This window comes from Lampris incognitus, chromosome 17, assembly GCF_029633865.1.
Source record: "Lampris incognitus isolate fLamInc1 chromosome 17, fLamInc1.hap2, whole genome shotgun sequence".
NCBI classification, from domain to species: domain Eukaryota; kingdom Metazoa; phylum Chordata; class Actinopteri; order Lampriformes; family Lampridae; genus Lampris; species Lampris incognitus.
The window spans coordinates 24,318,995-24,344,264 of record NC_079227.1 but is presented as its reverse complement, the minus strand read 5'-3'; the positions used below and the strand labels follow the sequence as shown (position 1 = coordinate 24,344,264).

Here is a 25,270-nt window from a genome sequence, read left to right as displayed (position 1 = left end):
TTATTTTATCTGACAACCTCATTCAGAATCAGACGGGGGCCAAACCTCAGCCATTTCCCCTGTCTTAAAGCCTTACTGAGGAAAAAAGCCCCATTCATTTCCACTGTATGTTGAGCGGCCATAAGGAGAGAAGATGAGGGAGAAATGAGGCCAGATGTAGAGATCAGGGGGAGAAATGCTCCGTTCCCTACAGCAAAAGACACAGAGGAGGAGGAACACGGAGATCAGGGGAGCACAGGGAGACAATAGGTGTGGTTGTGCAGAGGATAAAGTGGTGGGTGCACGGTGACACCCTTATATGCAGAACTTTATTCCAAAATCAGATTTAAACCATTAGAAAAATATAAATAAATCATGAAAATTGCATTTGGGTTCAATGTAAACGCCACCTATTATATATATATATATTATGTTAGTTATACATAATCATAATTTATCTTAAATACTTTTTCTGTAAAACTTAATCACTATCGAAGATTTATTAAGACTGTTATGAAAACAGTCTAGAGTACTTAAAAGGCAGACTATGTAAGAGCTTCATCTACAGCTAGCCTACGATTTGATGTTCTCAATCCGGCTAAAGACACGGTGAAGTGTTTCTGATCTGTTCATATTCCATGTTTGCTTGTGTCCCCTAGGCAGGTCGTTTTTTTTTTTCTAATAGTCTACAGTATGTTCTCCTGTATAACACGGGCCCCACCATTATAAATGCTCATGCTGAACCACAAAGGTTGGAAAGGCACTGCAAAGTGGAAGAGTGGCCAAGGTAAGTAAGCAGATGCTGTGTAACCTTTTACGCACTTTTTGGTCTTTTATAATCTGCATTATGCTACGATCAGTTATATGACAATCATGTTCGAGAGAGAGACAGAGAGAGAGAGAGAGAGAGAGAGACACAGAGAGAGAGAGACAAGAGACACACAGAGAGAGAGAGACACACAAACACAGAGTGAGAGAGACAGAGAGAGAGAGACACACACACACACACACACACACACACACACACACACACACACACACACACACACACACACAGAATGAGAGAGAGTGAGAGAGAGAGAGAGAAAGAGAGAAAATGTGTGCCCAGCAGTCAGTTTAGGGCTCTGGCACAACAGACCACACCAAATCCCTGCAACCAACACAATTTTGCATTGCCTACTGCTAAGCTGACTATAGCCCCAGTAGTCGCTTTATTTACTCTGCTCCACCGTCAATCCACAGAAGGTTATGTTATACTTTAACAGGAGTTTAGGGTATAACCACCATCTATCACTGAGGGCAAATTATAGCGCCCATACATTTTCCTTAAGCACTCATGTGATTGTGTTGTTACGCAAAGTCATACTCACTTTGCTTGATAAGAGGTGTATGCTTTGGTGTTTTAGATCTCTTCACTTTTTTTTTTGGATTTGATTTTGATATACTATGTTAATCCCTGTGGGGAAATTCCTCTACATTTAACCCATCCTAGCTATGTAGCTAGGAGGAGTGGGCAGCTGCCGTGCAGCATCCGGGGACCAACTCCAGTTCGTCTTGCCATGCCTCGGCCAGGGGCACAGATAGGAGTACTAACCCTAACATGTATGTCTTTTTGACTGTGGGAGGAAACCGGAGCACCCGGAGGAAACCCACACAGACACGCAGAGAACATGCAAACTCCACACAGAGGACGACCCCAGGACGACCCCCAAGATTGGACAACCCCAGGGTTCGGACCCAGGACCTTCCTGCTGTGAGGCGACAGCACTAAGCACTGGGTCACCGTGCCGCCAAGAGTGCTGTGGGGGAGGGCGCAACCTTACATAGCACATCTTTAACACGAGGCCAACTTGTGTTTTGCATGTGTGGATACATATGATTTTTGAGTGAAACGCATATTTTAGCAGTAATTAAGTTAATTAAGTTGATGAGTGGGTGTGCTCAGTAACCGTCCAGAGGAACAGTTAAATTACACTTCATATAATTGTGTGACTCCTGTATAAAAGCTAGGGAGGGGAAGAGGCACGGCGCCTGTATTTACAAAGTTCCCGAGAAAACTTTCATTTAGGACTGGTTTTTATCTTCGTTTGTCTCTCGGTCATGTCAGCCGACTACTGACATCCAGATAAGTATCTCTATCGTGTGATGGAGGCCTGCATGGGAAGGACTGCTGATACAGCAACAAACGACTACTTAGCATCTCGGGGGGGGGGGGGGTAAACGATTTGGTTTTCAAAGCCAGAAGAGACCAGCCTAAACGTTGCTGTAACGTGTGTACCTTCCCTGTTGACTGAATAGATGGGCTCAGGTTTTTCCTCACGTCTACAACCTCTCAAAGCGTGCGAGCAGGACCAACAGCTCTCCAGACTAATTACTTCAGATTCAGCTCCCCTCTTGCCAGCGTAAGTCCTTATGCAATGCTCTGACGCGTTATCTCCCCCCCCCACACACACACACACTGCCCACCACCCACATAGCAGCCTCTTTCTCCCCTGCCGCCTCGCTCTCCATCCACCTCCCATCACACTCTCTACCACGCCAATCAAAGCCAATAACTCCCGAGTTCAATACAGCCGCTGGAGAGCACTCGGCAACAACCGATGCTGATATGCAACCCGTCTTACTCCTCCGACCCCAACAAAAACACGGCGTTTAGTTTGTGTCCCTCTCGCTGAACTCTGTGTGTGTGTGTGTGTGTGTGTGTGTGTGTCGGAGTGCATTTTGTTGCGTCGTCTGTCTCACAGCCTCTTGGCACGAGGCTAATCAGGCCAGTAATCACACAGAGGGAGATGAGAAATGTATTTAAAAATAACCAAACAAACAACCTCAGGGAGGGGTCGCCCCACTTACATAAGCCCAGTTAAATACCTCTGGCGGGGGGAAAACTCAAGAGGAAGGGGAAAAGGACAAAAGCAAGAATTGCTACGGCGGCGTTTTAACCTTTTAGCACATGCGCCATAGCTTTTCATCTCTCTGTAAATGCAGACGACTCGAGTTAGGCTCACTCTTGGGAACTTCGAAACAGGACACGGATTAACACAAACTATGGCTGAGTTTCCCTTATTTGCACATATCAAAGCGGTAGGATATATGACGTTTAAGACAGAACGCAAGCAGCACTCAGTACAGTTCCACAGAGCACCCGATGCAAAGCATCCATTAGCTCCCCTATAAGCACACCATCTAAATAAAGCACACAATCTTCCAAAAGTTCAATGTCACCGAGAATTGAGTGTGAAAGAAGGAGGAAGGATGTGTGTGGACGAAGAGAAGACCAGATCATCGACTTTGAAAGCGTGAGGTGATGAAGCAAAGTGAGTGGAGGAGTCAGGGGCGGGCGCATAAGAGAGATCTGACCTTCGTTTAGGGGCAAAGAGTTTAGACATGATTCGTTTAAATGAGTATTTCAGTCTGTTTGACGTATAACGGATTACTTTTTAACGGGCAAGAGCTTTTTCTTCCCCTTATATTAGCACTGGGAGGGCCCCCCGGGCCATATAACATCCACATGGGTGAAGACAGATACCTTAGACAGGATACCTGGCGGAAGAATGAGGCAGAAGGAAAATGGATGAGGAGCAGAGAGAGAGAGATAATGAGATTGAACGAGCGAACAAAAGATGGACAGAAAGGACAAATGAATGAAAGAACAAAAGAGTGATGTGGGAATAAAGGAGACAGGGGGAGAAGAACAGAGTGGGTTGGTGAAAGAGAGGCGGTATGCGGTGCATACATCAGCACATCTGGGGCTTTGCGGGAGCAGCTGTGAATGTGTCATAATCACATTAACTGCTACCGCCAATCACAGCTGCTCAGGACAGCAACACAGAGACGGCGCGTTTAATCCCGCCGCACTTCTGACATCTCAGTGTAACATCCCGAGCATTAATCAGCCACAACTTAGCGCACATCATGAAACAAAACTGCGCGAGCGGTGTTGTTTAGAGTTTCTTCCCAGGGGGCGTCTGGGTAGCGTAGCGGTGTATTCCGTTGCCTACCAACATGGGGATCACCGGTTCAAATCCCCGGGTTACCTCCAGCTTGGTCGGGCGTCCCTAAAGACACAATTGGCCGTGTCTGCGGGTAGGAAGCCGAATGTGGGTATGTGTCCTGGTCGCTGCACTAGCGCCTCCTCTGGGCGGTCGGGGCACCTGTTCAAGGGGGGGAGGGGGAACTGGGGGAATGGCGTGATCCTCCCACACGCCACGGCCCCCTGGAGAAACGCCTCACTGTCAGGTGGAAAGAAGCGGCTGGTGACTCCACATGATTTGGAGGAGGCATGTGGTAGTCTGCAGCTCTCCCCGGATTGGTAGAGGGGGTGGAGCAGCGACCGGGACGTCTCAGAAGAGTGGGCTAATTGGTACAATTGCGGAGAAAAAGGGGGGGTTTCTTTAAAAAAAAAATAAAAAAATAAACTGGACTTTTAATAGACACAAAAATAGAAGGCCCCGGATTTGAATGTAGCTGAGGCACCGGTCCAAAGATGACAGAATTCGGTCTACACCCTCCAACCGGCCCTGAGGTCTGAGTCAAAATTATCCAAATTATCCTCTATTTGCTAAGTTCTGCTTCGGCAAATGCTGGGAGGGACACTTCGTCTCTTTGGAAAAGGGCACACAGCCAAAGCCTCGGCCTGCTGCTCCAGATGCAAACAAAGCGCCATTAACGGAGGGCATCAACGCGTTCCCTAAAGTCTTCTGTCTCTACCTTTAAAGTTATCCTAGAGGGGAAAAAAGAAAGGGGCCTTGCTTTCCAGGACACTTTCCTCTTCACTTAATGAGTGCCAATGGAGGGTGCAAGGGCTGTATAGACGTCAGGCTCTGGCATCTTGGCAGGGCTGTTTATGAAACCGCTAAACTAATCACGGCTGCTCGCGTTCCTCGGGGCCCAAACTCAGAGTGGCGTGCAGGGGTTAGGCCTATTCTGAGAAAAGTGGACGAAAACTTTGTGCAAGGTTGAAAAACAATGTAAAGTGGTTACTGCGGTGGAGAAGCAATGGAGTAAAAACAGGAGGAGTGCAGTTTGGTTTTGACCTCATAACTGCGTTTCTCTGTCCCGTGTCCTGAAAGCATCCAGGGCAGAGAGCCATGTGGCAGCTACAGTCATTAGCATCCCACAGACGAGCGTGGCACATTTCCTGACAGTTTTCTTTAGAATAGAGAATAGAGAACAGGCTCGGTGGTATAATTTCCTGTTCCCTCCCCATTCAGATGTACAACAGTCTTCCATTGATTTTTTTCAGCAAGCATGTTCCTCTCAGTAACTGTTTTACTGTGTTGTTGTTGGCACAATGGGAGATACTTCTTTATATTGGTGTGCCAACACCCTTTAAAACAGTTTACGACATGTGGGACCATTCCAGCTCTACACATAAATCATGTCTCTTTGTTTTTGAGCAGCATTTGGTTTTCAAAAACGATGTAAAAGTGTTGATAAAGAAAAAAACAACAACAACCAACTATGGATCTTCACATCCTAGCTGTGCATCTTTTTTTTTTGATCCCCCCCCTTTTTTCTCCTCCCTAGTTGTATCCAGTCAATTACCCCACTCTTCCGAGCCATCCCGGTCGCCGCTCCACCCCCTCTGCTGATCCGGGGAGGGCTGCAGACTACCACATGCCTCCTCCGATACATGTGGAGTCGCCAGCTGCTTATTTTTACCTGACAGTGAGGAGTTTCTCCAGGGGGCATAACGCATGGGAGGATCACGCTATTCCCCCCAGTTCCCCTTCCCCCCCCGAACAGGCGCCCCAACTGACCCGAGGAGGCGCTAGTGCAGCAACCAGGATACATACCCATGCCCGGCTTCCCATCCGCAGACACGGCCAATTGTGTCTGCAGGGATGCCCGACCAAGCCGGAGGTAACACGGGGATTCGAACCGGCGATCCCCATGTTGGTAGGCAATGGAATAGACCGCCATGCTACCCGGACGCCGTAGCTGTGTATTTTCACTAACTTCCCATATTCAAAAAGAAAGATAACGTCATTGCAAAAGATGCATAATTTAAATGTAAAGAATGTACATTTGTTGTTTTGCTTTTTCTCAGTTGAACTTGTGGGAAAGTCGACAGGAAGAAAGCGCGGGAGAAACTCGGAGTAAAAGGAGCTGGGGACTTGAAGTCCCCTTTGCATGGACGGGACTGGTGTAGCCTCTCTGCGTAGGTTTCCCGTCAGTTTCTCTAAAAAGGATAATTTGTGAGTATTTTGGAGAGAAGTGGCGTAGCACAGAGGGGGGTAGTTAGTCATAAAATATGGATACGTAGTTTTTGTCTGTACCGTAGTCCATTTGCATTGAAATGAGGCCATTAGTCAAGCAGCCGGGGAGGGAGGTGAGGGCGGAGGAGGTAAGAGATGTTCCTGTCTACATATCAACGGCCCTCAACTTTACACCCAGGAGCTACAACGCGGCCGGCTGGGAGGCCTGTTGTCACCAAGTCCTCTATATCAATGTCTCACCGACCGAACTAAGTAAGATACTGCCACTGAACAAGACAGATTCACAGGCGACATGACCACATCATAACCCCCAATATCTCTCTCTATCCCCTATGAGCCTTAGGTGATACTGCAGCTCTCAGACTGTAACCCCTTTTAGGTCAAGACAGTTAATTGCCTTTGGACAATACTGAGACAGGAGAGGAAAGGAGTCCTGACCTTTTCCCAGGCTCTGGGATGGTGGGTGTCTTTAGCGTCAGTCCTGCCTCCCTGTGCCCCCCGAACAGCTGTGAGGTCCAGCTGTTCACACAGCTTAGCGCTGGCCATGACAGTCAGAACACCAACCTTATTCTAGGAAGGAGTCCGTGTTGCCAGGCCTGTGCACCGCGACAGCCGAAAGTGAGAGATAATCCGTGTGAAAGGAGAGCCGCTGTATAATGGCTGTACGTATGGGGCCGTGTCCCCGGAGCAGTGCACTGTCATTTTTTCTTTTACGGTTTCAGACTCTATGGGCCGTTTGATGCGTGGGGTTTGCATCAAGTTTTAGAAGATCCCAGGGAGTTACGTGAAAGTTAATTTCCTGACTGACAATTTATGAAGCGGTCTCAGCGGTCCTGAAATTCTTACCCATCTAAAAGTCTGAACAAGCTGAACCAAATGGTAAAATAATTGGCAAAAACGACATGACCCACAGATGCACACAAACACTTCAACGTTACGGTAGAGGAAAGGGATGGAGGTGAAGGTTATAGGCAATGAAGACATGTACGGTATTTACTCAGTCTTACCTAGTGTGTTGTGGCATCTGTTGGGGTCCTAGTCAACCCTTAAAACCAGCGTCTCCAGAATGTGCTGATCACTGTGGTCTGATAGAAACTCCTACATCCAACTCAACCCTCCCACAGTGAATGAACCAGGATGCTTCCCAAGTTCTCCATAATAACACAATAAAACTTTCCCTTCAAGTAGTTTTTTTTTCTTTGCTCCCACTTAAGCCCAAGAACCTAAATGAGAGATTTAGTCTGTCATCTAGGACTCAAGCTCATTCACACATATTCCTGCTTGGGTCACATGGACGCTTTGGTTCACCGCTCACTGTTTGGACAGCCAAACTACAAGGGGCTTGCTATTTCAGACTTTTTCAGCAGGGTGGTGAAGTGAACGGAGCCAGATATGGGACTCTACACAATGGGACAGAGTATAAACATAAGCAGTCCCCAGAATACAGTATCAGCCTTTCATTTCACAACATCACAAAACTCCCCCAGTCCAAGAGCAGAGAGGTCATGCTGCAAGATATAGCCGACTGTGCCCCTGTCGTTGGCTTCTCTTCTAGTTTCCCTTGTTTTTATTGTTTCTTTAAGGAGACCGTTTGCTTATCCCTCTTTAAAGAAGAGAGCGAGTCGACCTTCAGTCTCGACGTCTCTCAAGGCCAAGATTCACTGCGGCACGGCAGACCGGTATCGCTTACAGAAAAAAAACGATATCCATTATGAAACTTGGTCTTACTCTGATGAATACACACATTACTTCTTCCCTCCCTGTAATCCAGCATGAGCAAGGCGCATTGTTTCAAATGATGGAAAAAAAAGACGTGTATCACACATTTGCACGCGCATATGGACTTGAAACAGACACCCAGAGGAACACACTCGCACACGCGCACACACATTTAAGAGCAATCTCACCTCCACACTTGGAAGCCTCTTGAAGTGCATGCACGTATCTCCAGGCGGCCACATCTCTAAACACCTGCACTCAATGAAAGCGTGGCTTGTTCAAACAAACCTAATTATCACATGAAAAGATAGGCTGCTCCTTAAATAAATCTTGGCTGGCCTTCATACTGGAGGCCTGAACGGTGATAACACAAAGCAGTGAGCACGGTGGGCATGTGGCTCTCGGGGCGGGCGAGGGCCCCAAGCGGCCAAACAAACCTCTCGCCCAGAGGTTTGCCCTAAACATGCTGATAAGAATAATAGAGCAGCCAACTCGGACACGCCGACATCGCAGTCCTCCTTAAGACTGACGGAAATCGCTTGAGATATCACCCGTGCAAAATAAACCGTTCCCTCCCTCCTGTCGAGGTTACGCTCCCCCCACAACCACCAGACCAGTTTGCTGAGGTACAGAGGCATCTGACCTCCCTGTGTAATCTGCAAAATTAGAATATTAACGAATCAGATTAGAACATTAATGGATCGTGGGGGGTGTTCAGACATGAAGGAGCTTCAGATTTTGTTTGTTGTTGCTTTGTAATTAAAAAAAAATGGGGAAGGATGGGGAGAGGGGGTGTTGTTAGTTGAAATAAATGTTAACATCTTTTCCCAAGCACTTGGTCTGTGTTTACAGAAGTAGCAGCTGTCCACAAAAATAGATGCAGAGATGAGTGTTGTTTTTTTTAAACCAGTTACATCAACACGCACAGGGAAAACGAGTCCAAAACAGAACATTGTGCGGGCTCGGGTTTACGGTGTTCCCATAGTTGCACACCGTAAATTTCACAGACTAGCAATCTGACTTGACAACAAACTCACTTTTAAAGCTGAAGACACTGAATTACAGAGTTGTCTCTTCTGCCGGTTAGTAAACAAGTGGTGGGGAAGTGTAGTCGCACAATTGTAGCCACCAATGCAAAATACTGTAGAAAAACACGTCTGTTTGGCTCACAGAAGGGTTGTTGACACAGAGCTGAAAAGGAACCTGTTCTAGGTTTAACTAAGAGCAACTGGAAATGACATGAGGACACGTAAACCTCCACCCCCCACCACACACACACACACACACACACACACACACACACACACACACACAACAGAGTTGGAAAAATCCCTGTAAACCCTGTAGTCCTCTCAGATAATCAATCACATAAAAGTAGACTGTCGTGAAACAGAAGACACACCGTCCAGGATGCTGAGGGCCAATGATGAGAAAAACGGTGAATGACTTCATACAATACATGAGCCTGGATATACTGCAGAGGCGTTTTGTTGCTGTTTTTCTTCTTCTTCTTCTTTTGGGACTGTCTAAACCTCACTCGACCCGCCATGTCTGCAGCATTACAATGCTACGGGGCAAAAATTCCAGAGGGCAGTTTAATCACAGGTGTGACCGACCAAACGGCCACATTAAAGACACTTCCAGATCCCTAAACACCGTATAATCCGTATGCTAACTTCCACCATAATGTACAGAGGCGGACACGATTAGGGGGAATATGAACGGGGGGGGGGACCCCAACTTAAAATGATCATGACCTTCCTACACCTGTGCAAACGGAGGTGTAAAAGGAGAGTCAAACTTGGATTTCGCGAGCCTATTTGTTTTTTCATTTGGCATCCCATCAACAGTATTTTACTAATGACAGTTTGCTAAATCAGTTGTAATGTCGGTGAAATACACTCATATCAACTTGAAGTTAGCCTGTAAAATAACACTATAGCCCGCTTACCGTGCACGGTGGATCGGACGGTGCGCGAGGCTGTCGGGACAGTTTCTGTAAGTCTTGCTCAAAAAATACGCAGGATCTGACGAAATGTTTCTGTGCCCTCGCTTAATCGTACCGCTTCTGGCTGTTCCAGCCCGAGTAATCACCGCATTTGGGTGAATTTCCTTTTCTTCCTTTCTTTCTTTTCTTTCTTTCTTTCCCCTCTCCTTAGCCCGTCTTCCTCCCTCGAAACGCGCGTCTGTTGTGAGGCTCTGCTGCGCGCTTCCGCCGCTTTGAGCCCCCTGCTCCGGTGTCGCGCCAAAAAGTGGTCGTCCGCCGAAAACTGATTGCCGGCATGCAGCTTGTTAAAGCTGTATCCGTTTTTTTTTTAATTTAAATATTCCGTTTTTATATTCATTATTATATTCATTATATATATTACATTACATATACATTATTATATTCATTATTATATTTAACATTCATTAACAAGGTCTTGTCTTTAAAATTTAGATCAAGTTATTTTGAGGCAGAAACAACCTTTCGGTCACAAGGTAGTGGCTGTAATCACTTTTTGGCAAGTGCAAAAGTGTATTTTATACGTTGCCCCTTTAAAGGTGTTTCAACTGGTAAAAAAAGGACTGAATGAGCTATAATCTTTAAAATATAACCTTCATGAATGAAATCACGTCATTTTGAGGCAGAAACAACTGTTCAGTCACAAGGTAGGAGCTGCAATCACTTTTTGGCAAGTGGAAACCGCAGACGAGCGCCGGATTGGCGACAGACAATCGCTCGCTGGCTGTGCACGCAGATTTCGCATCCCCAACAGAATCTTCCATCGTACGTGCGTGGGGTCGCGGGAACGCGCATACAGTCCGCGGGACATTGATTTTCTACTCGCGTAAGCAAATGAAAAATAGCAAGTGGATTGTTTCATTGAATTTTTTTCTTTATCGTTTTTAGATTAACAACATGGCTTTACGAATATAGTAGGCTACCGAAAGCGCAGTCGTTTTTGGGGTTTTTTAGGGTTGTTTTTTTTTTTTGCAATTTGCGTTCTTTCTGTATACTACTTTGTTTGTAAAACGTGTTGATAATCCAAAAATAGCAACAACAATAACAACAACGAAAACAAAGCAAAGACCGCGACGCCACGGGTATATGTGAACATTCTGTTGGGGATACAAAATTTGACATCACATCGCCTCACTTTCCTCGGTGTGCCCTGCCCCGACTGCTAACAAACTGTCGAGAAAACAGCTACAAGGCTGCCCGCGGCCTGCAACACTATGCACCCCGACAAGGATTCGGTGAATTCTTCCATAAGCATTATTACCAGTCTTCTTCAACATCCAGCCGTTTCCTGTTCTCGCTGCCTTCTTAGGAGGCTCATACCTACCCAATAATTATCACACAGCACTGACTCGCTTACTTCCTAAAAGAAAGGCCTAAGAGCTTTTCACTTCCAGGCCTGCCTTAACCTTTAAATGGTTTCTAGTTGCACTTTGCAGCTAATATGAATAAGCTAATATGAATATTGGCATCGGCTATAACTATTGCACCCTCACTGACTTACTTGAACACCATTATTTATCACCCTTTTACCTGTACTATACATTTTATCCTCTCGTGACCCGTTATGCTGATATGTGTCAGTGTAAATTCTTCTATTCCCACCCTTCCACACTTACACTAAATGCACTTGACATGACATGACATGCACTCTTGGCTATGATATGATTACTATGCAGTGTTCTTTGATGCCAGGTGGTAGCACTCAAATTTATCTGCTAGTTGCCGACTTCTCTTGTGATTGACTTTAGATAAACGTGTCTGCCAAATGAGCAAATGTAAATGTGAACGCCCAACCTGACCCCAGGAGACACGCAAACTATTATGAGATATTGTAGCAGCGCCACTAATGAAGTGGTGGTTCGGCGAAGAAGCGACTACAGAGGATTAGGAGGGTTATTGATGTAGAGACTGTCAAGTAACCCAGATTCCCAGCATGTTCCAGCACAACCGGTTCTCTGCTCTGTATTCTAAATATGTAAAACCAGGTCATACCTGACTAACCCAAACCCTCTCAGGCAAAGCCTTAATGCACTGGTGGTGTGAAGAGGAACAGTTTCAGGTGCACTGGGTCAGGTTCTTTCTGTGTCAGAAAATGCACGAAAACGAGGTTCGGGAGCACAATAGTGATCATAAAGTCCCCAGAAGTTTTCTTGCGTATTATTGCAATTAAACTTCCACTGTTGTTTCCTGTTCCGCCGTACCAACATACGTTTGTACAGTTCTTGAGCACACACTCGAACACGGAAGGAACAAAGATGATTGTGCTTCAGTCATACTGAAGCACAATCATCTTTAGTATTATCTAATTAGTATTATCTAATTGTGCTTCAGTATGAATCACCTTTTTCATACTGAAAAAAGGTGATTAGTATTATCTAATCACCTTTTTTAAAATTCTATTATACCCTCTGTCTGTCCCCCCCCCCCATCTTCCTGATTCTCTCACCCCCCCCCCCACTCGCATGCACACGCACACACACACAGTCACATGCTAGTTTGCCTATGTTTGCTTATTCGCAAATTTTTTTGTAAGTTTTCCCTTTATTTTAAAACAGGCTGAAAACCATTTGCAAGGAAATTAGATTTACAAATAGGCTGCTATGCCGGGCTGGGGGAGCTGCAACAATCAGGCCCGGTGGGAATGGAGGGAGGGGAAATTGTCCCATACTTATCTGGCCGCAAGAGAATTTGACAAGAGTTGTTACTGTAATTGATAATTGTGTGTGTGGGTTGAATGCAGCGCGCCTGTTGATAATGGCTCCCATAACCAAACCACTGAATCTGCTCTTTGCCACTCGAGCATGGAGTCGCCATGTTTCCCATCGCTCTCTCAGCCCCTCGCTCAAACCAGTGGGCGCACATGCCCAAGATGCTTATCGTTGCCCAAAGTCTGCGTGGTCACAATTGCATTTTGTTGATTGATAATAGTCTCCTCTGTATCCGACATTATTCAGTGGGTTCGTTTTCTTCATAAACATACCGGATACCAAATTTGAGTGAAAAGTAATTGTTTCATGAGGGTTGCCGCTCGTCTCCCTCAGAAGTGCCCCCCTCCTTGTCTGTGTTATGCACATAGGCAATGTAATTTGAGAGTCCCATATCCTGAACCTGAAACTGCAGTACTTTCCATAATGACAGCACATACACAAGGCCTACCATATGCAGAGGAAGTCAGGAAATTACATGTTGAAGTTTTGCCAAGTGTGAAGGTCATTTGTTGTATCTGAAAGTTTGCTCTTTATTCTCCCAAGATGGCATTTCATGTTTTATTTTACATAATGTACGAGACTGGAAAATACACAACAAACTCACCTAGAGTTTAGATCGCCGTGTATGGACCTCACTAATTTCCTTCTGTGCTTCACCTTTCCCACCGGTAATCCCACCGGTAATACTGTTTAGTTTGTTTTTTAATTATTATTATTTCTCAGTGAAACTGGAAAAACTAGAAGCGTGCACTCAGTAGAGTGCAGATCCCTGCCAGGCGTACCTCCCCTGCTTGGATTGGACTTGGCGACAAACCGGCTGAGGAGTTAGCACTCAATTGGAGTATAAAACGGGTTTTTCAAAGGTTCTGAATCACCGCAGGCAGCACAGTAGTGGTTAATGCAGTTGCCTCACAGCAAGAAGGTCCTAGGTTTGAGCCATGGGGTAGTCCAACCTTGGGGGTCGTCCTGGGGTCGTCCTCTGTGTGGAGTTTGCATGTTCTCTGCGTGTCTGTGTGGGTTTCCTTTGGGTGCTCCGGTTTCCTCCCACAGTCCAAAAACATGTAGGTCAGGTGAACCAGCCATACTATATTGTCCCTAGGTGTGAATGTGTGTGTGTCGGCCCTGTGATGGACTGGCAGCCTGTCCAGGGTGTCTCTCCACCTGCTGCCCAATGACTGCTGGGATAGGCTCCAGCATCCCCGCGACCCTGAGAGCAGGATGAGCGGTTTGGATAATGGAGGTCCAGTAGTATGCGAAATTAACGCCCCTAAAACTATTCCACCTCAAAACAAGCCACCGAAAGGACAAAACAAGAGTTCAGCTGAATCAGATGTCGGAGGCTTAAGTGACCTACCGACTGCTGAATCCATACAGTCATGGCTGTTGTGCCCACATCCGTCTCTGACACAGTGTTTGATTTTTGGGAGAGGAGCAAACACGAGCAGGCATCACGTGTCCCCCGCCCTCTGACCCCCCCCCTAACATGCTCCATTGTTTTGTCTGTGGACACGACCTCTGTGACCAGCGCTGGCGGCGGTAAACAAGTGTGTGGCTTCAGGATGAACGGCAGTTAATGATTACCGTAAACCAAACAACAAATATAAAGTTTAAAAAAAATCAAGTTTTCAGAATTGTTTTGACCAACATAACCATGAAAAGTTCCCTGTTTTCATGTTAGCCCTTGTCGATAGCCTACTACTGACTGTAATGTATGAGAGGCCATGCAGTACTAATTCACCATGCGCTATCTTTAAAGTCAAGGGTTCAGTCTCACGTCTCAAGTTTCACAATTTGAAAAGATGAGGTGATACGAAGTTTGGGCACATTTGTCCTCCGCTGCAGTCTTGTCTGTACAACAGACCCTTTTTTTTTTTTTTTTGGCCTGGGCTCTATCGGAAGATAACCTTCACTCGCTGTTGGATTTAATCTCATCCATTTGGGAATAGCGTTTCTTTCCTGGGGAAAAGAGCTCATACCGTCCCGCCGTACTTCACGTCTGTGGAGGTGATTGGGAACATATGGCGCACCGTAAGGCACGACGGGTTCTGTCTCTCCGGTCAAGGTGCGGCCTGTGTTTGCCAAACGTGCAGCCGCGGAGCCGAGGTATTCCAAACAAGACATTTATGGCGCTCCAGTTTATTACCAAAGCCACAGAAAGACCAGCGCTGATAAAGAAGAGGAATGGTATGATCAGAATGCTTTGGGTAAACACCTCAACAATGGCACGTTATGACTGTTCGCTTTCGTTCACCATCCCCGCTCTGGACTCTTCCATTCAGCGGCTTGTAAGGCGTCGAGCGGCGGGGATAACAATAGATGGGCTGTTTTCTTTTAGCGTGCGTAAGAGCGGAGACCTGATCTAGCTGATACCGGCGTCCTACCCTGAGTCTTGTCTACGTCAAGATGCGTCACATGAGAACCTTAAAGGGACGTAAAGAGAAACCCTCTGATAAACCTTGGAAAAGGTCATGAGCTGCGTTGTGGCCTTGTCACGGGGTAATTGAAGGCTTGTTTTTAATGAAAAACAGAAAACGATGATGTCCGATGCGTGTTTATTTCTATTTTGAGAAAGGAGAGACATGACGGACTACAGCTGCTGTGGATAATAGTATCGCCATGAGGACAACGGTATTATTTTGCAAAGTATTATCATTACGTCACTCACATTATGGAGTACTCTAGAAGAGACTCGTGGTTTTAGTCCTTTCCTAATCAGATCAAGTCGATTATAAATTCTATTTCCATCTGCTTTTTTTTCTAACGGCAAGGCAATCAGTGACGTCATAGGCATTTTAGGCCCACTTTGAGTTTTTCACAAGTGTCAGATAATCCTCATATGCAGGGCATTTCTTTTTTTTTGATTAAACAACAACATATTGTTCTTTTTTCTTCTTCTTCTTCTTCTTCGTCTTCTTCTTATTATTGTTGACCATCAAATGGGTTTCATTCCGAACTCATTGCATAGACAGAACTTGTCATCTGATATAAATATCAACATTTTTGGCACCGGCTCCGTGTCAGCTGGTTGTATTTGATTATGCAGAAATTCAAAACTAATCACTTTTGTCGTTATTGGCAGGAGCCGTGAGCAGCTGGGGGCCTGCCAGACTCGCTGGGTTGGCTGATCTTGGAGTGCCAGAAGAATCGCTTTCCCCCACTTTGATCCCCATTATCAGACTTTGACCCTTTTTTGTAATCGAGGGACAGAGCTGAATCACACAGTTGTTTAACACAGCATATGAGTCTGACCGTTCGCGTAGCATTTCTCACCGACTTCTCTCGCAGCCACACCGTTGGTTTGTGTTAGTCTGGGTGCTGTTTACATAACTATTGTCATAGCCGGTGGGATATTGCATGCCTTGAAATGGGCAAAATTACCAACAGTCAACATTCACAAATTACACGCCGGCATATTTTATGAGGGATGCCACACAATTAGGTAATCGTCTAATGTGACCAACCTTATGCCGATCATGCTTCGATTAGCTGTTGCGCTGAGTGACCATTGGCTCTGGTTTGCTGCACACAGGCTTTCATGGAGCAGACAGCCTGTGTGTGTGCATGTGCGTGTGTGTGTGTGTGTGTGTGTGTGTGTGTGTGTGTGTGTGTGTGTGTGTGTGTGTGTGTGTGTGTGTGTGTGTGTGTGTGTTTGCATTTAGTCTGAGAAGATTAGGCAGAGAGAAGGCTCCTTTGAAGGTGGGTATACAGACAGCTAATTTGAGAGTGAATGGGCATTTTCTTTTCTGGCCTGGCTGTGGGATATGCCTGGTTGGCTGAGCAAAGCCACCCCCACCCCACCCCCCGTCCCTCATACTCTCTCTCTCTCTCTCTCTCTCTCTCTCTCTCTCTCTCTCTCTCTCTCTCTCTCTCTCTCTCTCTCTCTCTCTCTCTCTCTCTCTCTCTCTCAAAGTGAATTAAAGCAGTCTGGTGTGAGGTGCCAGAGCTCCAGTGTGTAGGATGCTAATTCTGACCTCCTTCTCGAGAGGAATGAGGCCCTCCACTTATTTAAAAGCTTCACAGAGGTGGCTCCCTCCCTCTAAAAGCCCCACTCCACAGTTTCCACAACTTATTTATTCCCTCCACCTCAGACCCTACTGTCTCTACTGCCACCGCCCCCCACACCCACCCCTCGTCTCCTACCGCTGTATGTAATTATCCTCTCATTGTCAACCCACCTGCCCCTTCACCGTGAAATACCTCCGCCTCCCCCCATTTTTACCAGCTTGCTGAAGTGCCTAAACTGCTAAGTGAGAGGGGCCAAACTCACTCCCCCCATCCACTCCCCCCACAGGGCCCTTGAACAGCATCCACACCGATGGTGCCAGGGCAGATTAAGCCTCTTCAGCATTCTCTTTTGGCCACATCTCGGCGTTGCATAAGCCCAGGGTCCTCTGCTGTCTCGCAGACGCTTTCCCTGTCGTTTTGAAAAGGCAGAACATGGTCGGTCAGGCACACCGAGACAGCGGGAGTTTACAGTACGGCTCCGCCGGTGGGGGTGGATGGTCAAGTGAGGCCCGCTCGCTAATGTCGCGCGACAGCTCGGCGTTTGAGACCTGAACATAGTGTGCCGTCCGAGGTGCCGGCGTGGCCGAGGGCTCCGCGGGGGACCCCGGCCCCACATGCACACATAGCAGCAATTAATGCAACCTGCGAGGACACTTTAGCCAGAATGAAAGTTAAACTATGGTAAGAGGAGCACCCGAAAGCATCAGACGCTGGATGACCTTTAGACCATCGTGGGTGAACCTTTGTACCTGTCAGCCGGAGGAAAAAAAAAAGAGAACACGCTGCGGGTGTTCCCGGAGCGGTTGGGCTCATGTCGAGTTCACTGAGCCACCCTCTGTGACTCACCGAGGTCCTCGCCTTTCAAAGCCGCAGAGTTTACTTTGCCCAAGCCATTTCAAACGCAAACTGGAGGTCTCGCTTTCAAACTGTAAAAACTTGAAATCAAAGCAGTCTTTTGTTTTTGGTGATATTAGCTTTACTTGTATTTCACCAGAGACTAAGATTAACATCCGTCCTTGCTACGACTCTCGGGGCTCTCAAATCCAGCATGTTTTTTTTTTCAGATGACAGAACGGCATTTCTTCTAGGGCTGTGTGTCTCATCAGCATCACGCACATTCTATTCTTTAACAGAAAAATGAAGTTGACATAATGAGTTGAAACATGAGAGCCTTCCGCTGGTCGGGGAGCACAGAGGGGAGGATTTGCACACATGGTTATTAATATACGCAGCCACAGACCGAGCTGGGTTGGGGTGATGTGGGTCAAACATGCAGAGTGCATTTGAGTGAGTGAGTGAGGCAGATTGACCCCCCCCCCCCGAAGTCCTTGTCCTCACATTCAGGGGACTGAGTCATGGGAGGGACATGGGTCATCTTGAGTCAGGAGCCTGAGCAGGCCTCTGGTTTGTCTTCAGGTGACTTGAGCCATCAGCATGTTGGGTCTGCATACTTCACACAGTACGCAGAGAGACAGAACATGCACTTCCTCCTGTTAAGAGCAGTTGCCACAGTGGGCGCAGCATTTGAGCTTGTGTCTAGTTAGGAGCTGGTTTATTATTTTATCATTAAATGAACGTTTGAGCGCTATTATCACATAGCTTTATCAGGAATCAGGAACATTTATGTCATTTCATTTCTTGCGTACATGAAATGAAACTAAATATAATTTCCTCCAGCCCACAGCAGTGCAACACAAAGACAAAAACACATATCCAAAGCCTACAAGAACACATATATCCAAACTACAGACACAATTCTGCAAAAACTACAAAAACACATATATCCAACATTCCATTCTATTCCATTATCCAAGCCGCTTATCCCAATTGGGGTCGCGGGGATACTGGAGCCTATCCCAGAAGCCATTGGCTGGTAGGCGGGGAGACACCCTGGACAGGCCACCAGTCTATCACAGGGCCAGTTTTAAATAGTTTTATAATTACTTCCTTGTAAATACTTCACGACAAGTTTGTGTGAGTAAATGGCTCGTTCTCTTTAGTTTTGTCATAAGGAAAACTCAGTATGAATCAAATCAGAGTAATTAATCATTGATAGCATGATGCTTACGCCAGTTGCAGTATTGCACCTGCTAGCTAGTGGTCTGAGAGGAAACTACACTATGAAGTATCCAACATATATCCAACGTATCCACACGAAAAAAAAAATCACTGTCCAAGAGAGCGAGCGCCAGCCAAGATGACTGTCGGAACTGCCGGTTTGGATGGGCTAGCAGTTAGCTTAGCCTGCCTCGCGTCTGCATCCTATCAGACCGCCCTCAGTGTTTCCTCTTCAGGTGCAGCTCCGGGCAGGACCGTGGTCCCTGGGTCCACCAGACGCAGCAGACCAAGCTTCCCCAGCCGATCCAGCGCCAGCTCTCCCAGCCATCAGACGAAGACACAAACCCAGACGCAGACATGGACAAAGACGCTGCATGGACGGCACTGGGTGAGGCTGCTGCAAACTTAAGTTCGCACCGCCATCTTTCCACACCTGAAGTGGAAAGCCTATTGTTTCCAGGTTTGCACAGTGTTTCTTGACATTTTTATGTCCTTTTTATGAATTCATTGATGTATGCTTTGTGTCAAACTGAGTAATCTCAGTTTCCTCCTATGGATAATCACTTATCTTATTCAAGCCAAGTTAAATTCATTTATATAGCCCTAAATCATCTAAGGGCTTCCCGACAGTCTTGAGACTGTACATGCTATATCCATGGATTTTATAAGCTTCCTCCCACTCAAACAAATAGTAAGTGCAAGAACAGCTGCTGGAGTGCTTTAAAGGAAAGCCTGCATTTGTCAGAGTTCTTCCATAAAGGACAGAAAAAAAACCAAAAAAAACCCAAACACATAACCAGATATACACATTTTTAGGGGGTCGTATTTTCTTTGCAGTGTCTACTCCAGTCATCACTATGCTGTACTCGGCGCCCGAGAGGAAGTCGACTATCTTCGTGGTGATTAGTGGAGATGTTCTCGTATCAGGGAGGAGGACCATGAGTGCATGTCTTGGACTGCCTACAGAGAGCAGGATCCCCATCTGACATTCCAGAAGGACTATGTTGATTGTCTCCGATTGACCGTCTGAAAATTACCTCCAGATTTCGGTCACATGGCTGCCTTCATGATATGATGAAAGGCCGCTGCCAATGGAGCAGAGAACAGGGCATATGTACATGATGATGTAAGGCATCCATGCGTCCCATCAGCATATGCCATCAGCGCTGGCAGAGACTTCCACTTCTCTAAGTCAGATCATTGGGATTCTGTACATTCTCTTCTTTTTATAGGCCTGTGAGAGGACCTAGCTGTTTTAGGTGCATGCAACATACTGCTCTACAAAATGCAGTTCAGAGGAGGACAAGCATTACAGTTGGATTGATTACGAAGTAACAACCCGCAACAATTTTGGAAATAAATAAACAATTTGGGCCCTAAGAAATTAAAGAAAATCCCAATGGAAATTATATTAGATAAAAGTGACACTGCAAACAAAAAAGAGGTAGTGCTTGGAAAATGAGAGCGACCATGCAGATTTATTTTCGGAAAAGCGTCTCTGTGCTACAAAGTGTAAGTTTGAGATGGCTACAAATATACCAGGACATAGCCCAAATACACTTCTAAGCCATGAAATTAAAAGGGCTGTAGACAAAGCAAAACTGAAGAAAGCACCTGGAATAGAAGGTATCCCAAATGAAGCTTTAAACTTGCCACATCTCTCAGACGTTCTCTTTTACCTTTTCAAGACGTGCTTTGAGCATGGTATATTCCCCTCAGTATGGGTACAAGTCCATTATTAAACCTGTTCCAAAGTCATCGAAGAACGACCCCAGAGTACCCCTCCACACCACTGGGGCATCAGCCTCCTCAGTACAGCTTACAAACTGTTTTCTAACATACTGAACAACAGGCTCGTACAGTATGTAGAAATGGGACGGTATCTTGTTGATGAGCAGAATGGATTTCAGAGAGAAACAAGCCTGTATCAATCATATATATTCACTATCAACCATTTGTTGGAACAATAATTGCCAAAGGCACATCCACTTTCAAGTTTTGTTGATTTTTAAAAGGCCTTTGCCTGAATTAATAGTAATTTGCTTGCCTTTAAAATTGTTGAAGTGGTGGTGGATGATAGGTGGTGGTAGATTCTCCAAAGCAATCCAGATCTTGTGTCGTTGTACAGTTGTCTGTGTTGAGAGGAATGATTTGTTTACTGACTGCTTTGATACTGAACAGGGAGCCACAGTAGCCGCTGTGTCCAGCGCGCCACCATCTTGTGAAAGGTTTTTAATGACAATAAATTATATTGAATTGAACTGACTGGTTTGATACACCTGTTGGAGTAAAACAAGGTGATCTACTCACCCCATCTCTTTTTTGCATTACGTGTGAATGACTTCGCTCTACAGATAGAGCAAGCTAACTTGGGCGTAATGTTGCATGATATTACATTGGTTACTCTATTATATGTGGATGATATAATTTTATTGGCTAACCTGCAGAATATGTTAAATGTGGGTAGTTTGTGGTGTTATAAATGGAGATTAGCAATAAATCGGAGCAAAACACAATGCATTTCAGAGAGAAAGGTATGAAAAGAAGTACACAAATAATTAGTTTTAGCTCAGTCACTTTAGAATATATTAGCATGTGAATAGTTGAGTTTCTTTCTTGATGAATTTATGTCTTATGAGGTCGGAACCGGGTCCCTTGTTGACTCTGCTGGGACAGCAAACTGAAAATATGTAATGATCTCGGATAGTCTACATGTACCCAACTTTACAATGCATGTCTCCCCCATACTGAACTATGCTGCAGGGATGTGGGGCTTAAACGAATCTAAAACTGTGGACGCCATACAGAATAGAGCTACATGATGTTTTCTGGGGGTTCATAGCAATTCAGGGAGACATGGGCCGGGTACCAGGATCTGTACAACGAACATGTGAAATGATCCGACGGTGGAACCGTCCGATCAAAAAATAAAGTATGTGGAGCAAATCACACAGTTCTCCATGGACAAAAGAGTTTTACTCAATTTTTGAGGTGGTGGACATGTTGTATATCTATCTACAGGAGTCCTTTGTGTTGTAATGTTAACTCTATGAAAAATAAGCTTTTACTGAAATTTGAAGAAGAATGGTGTGAAAATGTTGTCAAAGACAAAGTTAAGGATGTGGTGGACACGTATTGGGGATAGAATTCACCCCAGGAACTAAGGGTTAAGTCAGGGTTGCCCTGGCAGGTTAACGCAGGGTTAAGTTATGGTTGTTCAGCCAGTTTTCTGATTATTCTTTCCGCCTCCGCTCAGTCGAGCTGTGGTTTTGTTGTCTCTCTGATTTACCGTTGATTAAAGAAAGTTGCCTACACGGCTAAAGTGTGAACCTACGGTCTTCTCCGTTCCTTCGGCTCTACAAGGACATATTTGCATATCAAGCAGAAAGTTGGCCCCTAATCTATATTGTAGCGAATTCGGGGGACAATCTGGGAGACCGTCGCCATGGTCGGGACGCGAACCTGTGTCTACCGCTCCGCAAGCGACAACGTTAACCAGTCGCCTAAAGGGCCCAACCCGTTAGTAAAGGACCAACGTGTCTACTTATCCATGCACGTTACAATATGTTAGATCTCATTTATTAAGAAGTCAAAGATCTTGGGATGCACAACTGAGACGCTGGTATTCTTCCTCTGGCTATTGAGGTCGGTCAATTCAAAAATATTTTGAGGAAAATAGACCGTGTGAGCCGTGTGATTTGGGCGAAGTGGAGAGTGAGTCCCATTTTCTTTTGTACTGTACAAAGTATGATGACTTAAGATAGTTAATGTTCCTTGAAAGGTAATCGTCTCCATTAGTGACGTTCTGTCTTACTTAAGGGATGGTCTGAAGATCTGAAAGAGAAAGACGCTTTGGTTGTTTCTTTATTTTCCTTCTCTGTTGTTCGACAATCCATACACTATACTCCGGTCCTGTTTATCTAAATGTATAGTGCCTTGTAAGCCCATGTGGGTTGGGTGTAATTGTACCCAGGACACAATAATAAAAGGTCATTCATTCATTCATATTAACCAATACCGTTGTATTCACATTGAACTTTTTGGCAACACTCTGCATGAAGTCCAGGGTTTTTATCTGTGGCTGAGTTCAATAAAACAAGTTTTTTGCCTCATTTCACTTTACTCTCCATAAACTCCCATATCCTGATTTTGATAAACAGGAATTCCTTTGGTTTGTTCAGATTCCACAGTTTGTTTCCTTCGTGATTAAGGGGGCTGGATAACTCGGAGTTTATTTCATCTCCTCCCCTCTCCAGATGGCTTGCATTTGAATAAGCATGCAAGGCTCTGATCAGAGCTAACACAAAACAAAAAGAGAGCAATCAGACCTCCAATGCAGCTCCCCGAAGGACGGAGGAATGTCAATATTTGCGTTTTCAAAATGGGTCACTCCACTTTAACGACTGTTTTTCCCTCTGCTCTGCAAAGAAAACCGAAGTTTTAAGCATTATCTTTAACAATTTACCTGATTGGAGTGAACAGGAGCTCCATGCAACACGGGTACACAAGAAGTCATACTGTTGCACACGTATGCATGTGCCGTATTCCCGTTTACAACTTTGTGTATATTTACTCCACCTCTGAGGAAGCTGGCAGGCAACGGGGCTGCCATATTCTGGGTCCAGCGGAATACAAAGAGCTTCATTCACTGCTTCAGCGGCCATGACCCACACCCATACACTTGCAGTAGTTTAGAGGACACCCAGAGCCATCCACCCAGTGTGCTGCGTACTTACACAACAGCACAACATTCACAAGAAACCAGGGCATGACAGCGGGCCTCAGAAATGAGGAAACGAGAAGAAAATGACGGAGCACGAACGCAGCAGGCACATCTGCCCAGAAAATGTCACACTTCTTCCCTCTCATCCAACATGTTCTGCAGCATGCGCGCGCGCGTTCGCGCACGCACACACAAAGATGCACGCACATGTGTGTGAGATATGCACAAAAATATGCACACTTCTTTTTTTTGTCACAACCTCTTTCAGCCTGTTTTCCCTCCTTCTCATGCCAAATAGTACAACGTGCGTCTCGCTACAAATGATAAAAGTCAACTGCGTGTTGCTGCTTTTTTTCTGCAGAGGAATTATTCACAGAATTTAAATCCATATTTTACAGCTTCAGCCAGCCAAGGAGTGCAAGAGTCCACATGCCATGAGTAGAAACCGAGTCTGACGCCAGGAGCTTCCCTGGCAGTCCTCGGCTGAGGATGAAGCCAGCAAAGATCTCAGGAGACAATGAAAGGCCCCGCTGTCTGTCTGAGCAGCTCAGCACGGTATAAAACAGTCTCTCATAAACTATAATCTCCAAGAAAAAAACAACAACAACAACAACAACGCACAATCGTCATCTCGCCCCATGAGGAAATAGGCAGGCACCCTCATGGTAACAGTTCTTGACATTTTGATGAGAGTCCCAAAGTCACAGAGGGGCTTGGATTTACAAGTTGGATTACTAGGATGAGACATTATTTACTCAATACAAACTCAAAGAATGGAAAAGGAGTTTTATTTGGGTAGTGTCTGATCTTCTGCAAATAAAACTCAGGGATAGATTCATATCATGGATCATGATAGCCATCATAGATTCATGAGCCATGGGATCTTTCTTTATCAATCTTGCAGAGATCGTCTTGGTAGTTTTTCTTAATCTGCTAGATGTTGACACTTTATATAACAACACTTGCATTTTACCCAGTGAATATTAGGTAACGTTTTACATGAAGTGCATGTCATAAGTGTTAGTGAACAGGTAATAAGGTGCTTATGAGCCCTTATAAAATGTTTATTAACATTATTGTGTTAATGACACTATGATAAGTGTTAGTTAATGGGTAATAAGGCCCTTATAAGTCTTTATAAACTGTTTATTAACGTAATGCGTCAATAGCATCATAAAGACGTTTGCGGCCGCTAGGTGGCGCTTGCAAAATATGCAAAACCTACTTCCTCACATTCATTTTAGGTCGTAAATCCAATCTGCATAAAACATTTTACGTTGCATCTAAGGACCCTCGTGATTAAAAATTAAAATAATTTTGATAGTACACAAAACGCAAAAGTTATGACTTATAAGGGCCATGTTACCTGTTAACTAACACTTATTACATGCACTTAATGTAAAACATTACGAACATTAAAATGCGTGTCTGGTAGTGTGCAACACACTGTGTTTATTAGAAGAGTCACTATCGTCATCATCATCATCATCATCATCATCATCATCATCAGTTCCGTAACCTATGCACAGCTGATGCCTCAACAGGTCTCTTCCACCGTTCCGTCACTCTTCCCTCGGTGTTAATAATGCATGGAGCTGACCGATACCAGAGACGGCTCCTCCCAGACAATAAGGGGGAGACAAAACAACAGGCAAGTGAGTGAAAACCCATAGCAGCCTCATCAACTCACCGCCTTCACAACAAATGGGTAACCAGACCCCCCTCCTTTCTTTATCGGTGTTCAAAGCCGTCGTCAGTCACGCTCACAGACAGTAATACTCTTTATGATGAAGGCCGCGATAAGAGGACGCAAAAGCAGCCCACTGATCTCTTGACGCTCTTGCAGACCGTCACT

The 25,270-nt window shown here is 45.4% G+C and overlaps 1 protein-coding gene across 1 annotated transcript in view; it reads right to left on the bottom strand.

Moving 5' to 3' along the window:
* LOC130127292 (leucine zipper putative tumor suppressor 2 homolog) overlaps window positions 1-10,093 on the bottom strand; it is a 37,368-nt gene extending 27,275 nt beyond the window's left edge. The window contains 1 exon segment of the mRNA XM_056296886.1: window positions 9,868-10,093. The gene's annotated coding sequence lies outside the window, so the exon portion shown is untranslated.
* Between the last annotated feature and the right edge of the window lie 15,177 nt (window positions 10,094-25,270).